This window comes from Bubalus kerabau, chromosome 14 (assembly GCF_029407905.1).
Source record: "Bubalus kerabau isolate K-KA32 ecotype Philippines breed swamp buffalo chromosome 14, PCC_UOA_SB_1v2, whole genome shotgun sequence".
NCBI classification, from domain to species: Eukaryota; Metazoa; Chordata; class Mammalia; order Artiodactyla; family Bovidae; genus Bubalus; species Bubalus kerabau.
In genome coordinates this window covers 2,239,297-2,246,166 of record NC_073637.1, presented here as the reverse complement: position 1 = coordinate 2,246,166, position 6,870 = coordinate 2,239,297, and the positions used below count along the sequence as shown (strand labels likewise).

At 51.8% G+C, this 6,870-nt stretch overlaps 1 pseudogene; it reads left to right on the top strand.

The window, feature by feature from the left end:
* On the top strand, positions 1-119 carry LOC129627412 (uncharacterized; annotated as a pseudogene).
* Positions 120-6,870: the final 6,751 nt, after the last annotated feature.

Below are 6,870 nucleotides of genomic sequence, written 5' to 3'. Positions count from 1 at the left end.
GTCTAAGGCCATATCACCCTGAACGTGCCCTATCTAGTCTGATCTCAGAAGCTAAGCAGGGTCGGGCCTGGTTAGTACTTGGGTGGGAGACCGCCTGGGAATACCGGGTGCTGTAGGCTCTTTGCCTTCCCTCTCCTTTAGCCCCCGCCCCACGTCCAAACTCTTGGGCTCCCGCAGCCCCAGCCCCTCCTGGGGGGTGGGTGGCCGGGGCACTGACTCCCGCTGCAGACCTGGGTTGCCTCCGCGCGGCCCGCGAGTCCCTCCGCATTTGGCTTCCAGGAAACCAGAGGACCGTCCCGCGGGTCTCCGTCTGGGGCTCCCTTGGCGAGCCTCAGGCAATCCCAGGGGGCTGCACCAGCTCCAGCCTCAGCCCCAGCCCCAGTCTCAGCCCTACCCCCAGCCCCACCTCCACCCCCCATCCTCGCAGGCGAACACCCGAGCTCCCGAGCACCCGCGCGCACACACAGATATATGTGCACAGACGGTGCATGTATCTTGTTCAGTTACACTTTTGGTGGATATATGCCTGGGAGTGGGACTGCTGAATCATATGGTACTTCTAGTTTTAGTTCCTTCAGGAACCTCCATACTCTTTTCCATAGTGGCTCTACCAACTCACATTCCTACTAACGGTGGAGGCGAGTTCCCTTTTCTCCACATCCTCTCCAGCATTTGTTATCTACAGACTTTTCCATGAGGACCATTCTGACTAATATGAAGTGGTACCTCGTTGTAGTTTGGAGTTGAGTCTGTCCAATCATGACTGATGTGGAGCAAGATGACCTTTTTAAAATGCAGATGCAATTCTATCACCTCCCTGCTCCAACTGCTCTTGTATTTTCCCATCATAGTGAAGATATGACCAAATCCCTTCATTGCTTGGTTTCCACTTTCTTCTCTGATTTCTTTTCACTGGAATGCCCTCTGCACTCTTTTGGTTCCATCCCATAGGGCATTTTTTCATTTCTTGAATATACTAAGGTTCCCTTGTCACGTAGCCTTCCAAGATGCTATTTTACCTGCCTGAAATTCTTCCTGCATCTCAACCCTGGTTTACGTTGGTTCAACCTATGGATCTCAACTCAATTATTAGTCTGAAAAGCCTTCTCTGACACCCAGTTTTTGGTGAGGGAAGAGGCCCCTATAGAAGTTCTCAAGGTATCTGCCTGTTATTTATCATTAGATTAGTCTCAGGGAAAGAAGGAACTGTGTGTCTTCTTCTCTCAGCATTCTATTTCCAGAAACATATTACATGCCTACTAGCTCATAGTAGGTGCTCAATATTTATTCAGTGTGTGAAAGTTCTGTGAAGCCTCAACTTTTCACTTGGCTCAGCACTTTTGATCTCTTTGTATCTTTGTCGATTCAGTTCTTTTCTTTCTTCTGTTGATGTGCACACTATATTCAAGGCACAATCTAAGGCATGAAGACATATCAATAAATATAGGTTCTTGCTTTCCAGGAACTCGTACATCAGATTTCTGTAATTTAGGTTTTTTTTTTTTTTAATGCTCTAGAACAATGTGAACTTTTAGTATTATCCATTTTCATTTCAAAGAAAGATCATTTTACTTACATAGCAAAGGTGGAGACCTTCCAACTTTCAGTCCAATACTTATACCTTTACCATTTCAGGCAAGTCTTGTGGTTCCTTCTGGAGGTGTGCAGCTCTTCCAGAAATGTAAAGATCTTCCATAGTCCTCAGACTTTGGTGTGATTTGGAATCATCAAGAAAGTTTCCGGGTATAGGTTCCAGACCACCACCTCAAAGAGTCAGTAGCAAATGGAGTGGATTCCAGGAATATGCATTGTTAACCAGCATCACTGGTGATTCTGTTGCTACAGACTCAATGCAGTGGGCAGGGCCTGGACTGCCCACTGGGTCTGATGTGGAATGGAAAGAAGGGCTTCCCCCCTCCACTGTTTCTAGCCTTGTGACTAGAAACGGTCCCCAAACAAAAATCAGACAAACAAGATAATCCCAGATGGTAGTCCATGAGATGAAGGAACTAAGCAGCTGGTTGAGATGGAGCCAAGGGGAAAGGTTGCTCTTTTTTTCTCCACCTCTACTCCTTTCTTCCTTGATGCCTTAGTGATTCATCGTGGAGATTTGAAATAAAGTTCACAAGAGTCATATTTGTGGAATAAAGATTTTGCATTGAACCAACTCTAAAAAATGAAGAAAGTTTCACCTGCCACATGTTTCTTTTAAAAAGTCAATTGCTTTTCAACTCTGGGGTTTCTCCATTGCCTTGTTCAAGTAGCCTTAATCAGAAAAATAAAATATAACTAAATAAAGATTTAAATATACCAACAAAGGAAAGCTTCCGTTTCTTAAATCATCTTTCCACTTAGTAGAACACTAGCTCTTTTCTTTGTGTTTTGAGTAGGCAATTAGTTGTATCGTGGCTCAGATGGGAAGGCATCCGCCTGCAGGAGACTCAGGTTTGATCCCTGGGTCGGGAAGATCCCCTGGAGAAAGAAATGGCAACCCACTCCAGTATTCTTGACTGGGAAATGCCACGGACAGAGGAGCCTGACGGGCCACAGTCCATGGGTAGCATAAAAGTTGGGCACAACTGAGCAACTAAGAGCAGAAGTATTTCCAAGGGCCACATTCAAGAGATTTGGAACTCTTGCTTGACTCCCTCATGTTGACCATGTTGACTAGGCAGCAGATAGCAGCTGATTCATCTGTACAATTAAAAAAGAATGTGTCATTCTGTTCTATACTTTTCTGTACTGTAGGCAGAGACTGTACAGAGCAGATGTCTGGACTTGTACAGGACTTTCGGTCCTTTAGAGGATTACAGTGGCACCATCAATGCTTGCCAGAGGTGGCAGGAAGGCGGCCCTGGAAGTTTGAGTCCAGACATGTCCAGTGTTTTAGACTCATATATCAGATGAGTCAGAGTGCATTTACCCTTCACTATGTCTCCATAGAAAGTTGCTTTGGGTTTGGAGGTACACACACACACACACACACACCCTGCCGCCGAGACAGGTCAAGAGCTAGAAACCACAGGTAAGGGAGACGGAGAAAGAGGGAGAGAGAGACAGCAAGAGGACACGCAAGCTTCCCAACCCCCGGCCTCCACACCCTCCCCCTCCACTCTGGGTATCCACCCGGCCCCAAGTCGACCCGACCCCACCCTCACCCACCGACACACTCACACACACTCTCACACACTCACCCTCTGGCCTGGGGGTGGGGGCTGGGTCTCGCCTTAGGTAGCCAGGCCGAAGGGGACCTTTGAGACCTCGGCTTCGAGGAAGTCTTGGGGTCCCCACGGGTGACCGCCAGCCCCAGGGCACCGCGTCCAGCCGGGGCCCGGCCCAAGGCTGACGCCCCCTCCCTTGGGGAAGCTGCTTCTTCCGCGTGGCCTTCCTCTGAGGTGCGTCACGGGCTGTGCCAGTGTGTCTGTCTCAGATCCGATGCCATCCTCTCTCCCCTGTCTGTCTCCTGTTTGCTGTCTCTCTGTCACTCGCTCTGTGTCTCCATCTGTCTCTGCCTCCCTGTGTGTGTGTGTGTGTGTGTGTGTGTGTGCACACGCACACGCGCGTGCGCATGCGTCTGTCTGTCTGTCTGTATCTCCCTCTCGCAGTCTTGGAGTCTGTCTCTGAACTTTCATCTCTTTCTGCCTCTGTCTCTCCTGACACCCGGCGGCCCGTCCGTTCCTCTGGCCCCAGCCTCTCACAGGTGCTATGGCTCTGGCTGACGAGCTTGCGACGGCGGGCTGTCGACTGTCTGTGTGTCTGTCCGTGTGACTGCCTGTCGCTCGTTTGCTCTCTCAGGAAGGTTGTGTGCTTGTCCGGCGGCGTGGGGGAAAGTGGGGGGGGGGGGCCTCGGTAGGGCGAAGGGGCGGGACTGAGGCGCTCGGGAGGACTGCGCCTCCGTGGCTCCCGGTGGGTTTGGGCACCGGGCAGGTGTCCGGCAGGATGGGCGCTCAGGGCCCTGGCTGGGCTGCGCCTAGGCCCACAGGAGGCTCAGAGGCCCGCGGGCCGCGGGGGAGCGGGTGGCAGCGGTCCGAAAGCCAGACACCTCTGGGCCGCACGGCCCTGAGCAGCGAACGGGATCCGGGGATGCCCGGTTCGCCGAGCGCAGCCGGGCCTGGAGAGGCCCGGGGTGGGAGGGCACCGAGACCTCCGCGCCCCTCAGCCCACCCCCCAGGCCCCGCACGCACGCACGCACGCCCGGCATGCCGCTGGGGGTCCTGGAAGCCCTCCGGTCTGCCGAACCTGGCCAGGCGTTTGCTGGCCACGGGGCGGCGGTGTTCGGGGGCGTGGCGGCATTGGCCGGCCGGAGTCTGGTCGCGGGTCCTTCGGCTCAGGTACAGCGCGCGCCCCCGTGGAGAGGTGCGGCCGGCTGGCCCGACCGGCAGGTCAGAGCGAAAGGGAGGCGCAGCGCAGGGCTCTTAGGGCGCCCGGCGGCAGCCGCCTCCGTCTACGGCCATACCACCCTGAACGCGCCTGATCTCGTCTGATCTCGAGGGCTCACATTTGATGGTGGGCTTGTCATCGCGTACCTCTTTCTCGTAAAGCTGGCAGCTGAGGGAATGAGGGAAGTGTAAAATTGAATAACAATAGACTATGTGGAATCTGTGAATCTGGACCTCTGTGAATCCCTAGGTCTAAGGAGAGACTGGCAGCTGCCGATGTGGAGTATCTGTCCCCATGACCACGTTTACGTTATCAAATGTGCCATTGACCGCCCTCCCCCCACCCCGGGGGGCAGGGACCCCCACGTGGCAGCCTCCAGGCTCGCTCTCTCCAGCTCATCCACCCTCTACAAGTTTCCCCAGACCCTCAGTAGGAGTGGGCACTGCTGCGGGTGTGCGTTGTGTGTCCTCGTGCCCCATGTGACGTTGCACGACTAACCGCACTCTGTGTTTGCACCCTTCCTCCCGCGCTCATGGGACCAGGCAGCGTGGCGGGAACACAGGGGCTGGATTCTGCTACAGTCAGGACTTGCTCCTGATGTGCTTCGGGGTGAGTACAGGCCGGCCTGGTCCTGCGGGGGCACGGAGCCCACGCCCCAGGGAGTGGAGGGTCAGCGGGTCTCCGGAGGTTAGCCTGGGAGAACCCTCACAGCAGAGAACGTGACCTTGGCGCCCCACTGCCGCCGGAGTGGTCAGAGCATGGCCAAGGCCCCTCGCATAGGGACGCGTGGGTATCCCTCCCCCAGCGGCAGTGCTGCCGGCCACGCCCTGCGTGCACGTTCTCGGAGGGAACAGGGCCCAGACCGTCAGGGTTCACGAGGCTGCCCTGCCCTGGACCTCTCCGTGCAGAGGCCAGCATTTCACACGGAGGTGCACCGGCATCTGGGGCTCGGCGGCCACTAAGGGGCCACCCTCCCTTGCAGGTGCTGCTCTGGGTGGTCCTCTGGTGGGTCCGGCCCTGGGGCCCAGCCCTGCTCGAGCAACTCTGAGGGCAGGAGGCTGTCTGCTCTGTCCTGTTCACATCTCAGCTAGAAAGCTGGATTGGGCTTTTGAGGGTTTTTTTTTACCAGCAGCTTTTAGCTATATGTCAGAATAAAGTCAGCCACAGAGTTCTCTCCTTGATCTGCTTGGTCCTCCAGGTTTCTCTGAATTCTCAAAGCAGCTGAAGCCCCCAGTGGGGTAGGGGGTGGGGGTGTCAGGAGGGGCAGGGGCTGGGGCACCAGCTGCCAACCCAGGACTGACTTTTCTGTGTGTTTGTTTCCAGTTTACCTGCACGAATTCTCCAGATGTTTATACAGCATCCAGTATACAACAAAGACTACATTTTGAACTCGATGTCATCTGTACTCTGTTAATACTTGTTACATGGATCCGAAGATATTACAGGGTTTTTAATTAGTGAAAAATCATGAAGACCATAGAGAAAAAATATTTTAGAATTTAATGTTTCTGATATTTATGTAAACTTATGACTTCATTTATAGAATTACTTCCTTTTTCTTGTATATTCAGGCTATGAATATCCTTTCAGATCCATTCATGTTCTGATACCTGATTTCAGTCTTTCAAATGAATGTACTGTAGTGCTTGTCTGTATAAATCCTATGAACAAACACAGGGCTTTTGTAAATGATGCATTTATTGTCATTATTCTTGTTTAATTTTTCAATGTTAAACCATGAGAGAAGGGGTTTTCCTGCGATGGTAAAATCATCATGACACGGTGTGCATTATTATCCTTCCAGAATGTAACCAAGCTCTCCAACAATCACTCTGAAATAAGCAAACTTAATTTCAACCAATTGTTGGTGGATGTTAACGACTGGCCTAAACTGTACTTTTTCTAGCAAGAAATGCTTTTTGGCCGCAGTGTGAAGTGATTTAAAAGTACTGGGTGTTAAATGTGAGCTTCTAATGAAATTTGGGCTGAAAGGATGCCTAGAAGACGACTATGAAGATCTCTCCTGTAACCTAGTCTCTGTGGACCCGGATCCCTCCTCTCCCGTGAGACTCTTTGGGGACCAATTGCGATGCCCTGCACCTGCTGCAGAGCCATCGAGCTGGACAGTGAAGGTGCCACTTCCCAGACAGACAGGGTAGTGCAGCTCTGACAAAGGCCTTATTTTTATGTAAATCATCTTTTTACATGTTTGTAAACGTGTAAAGAATGGACCTAGGTGTACATTTTTAGATTGTGATGACATAGCCATTCTGGATTGTATAAATAGCAAATGTAATCTTTACTTTTTCAGCAGCACATTAAAAAAGCCAGCAAGAGATGCGTTCAGGTCACAGTGTGGTATTTATTATGCAGCTGGTATCTTGGTAGACAGAGACAGCATGTCTCTTTACATGTGGGTTCCGCCTTTAATTTACTTGTACAATTCATTGTTATCATTCTATTTTCCTATTAATCTTTTGTGAACTTCCC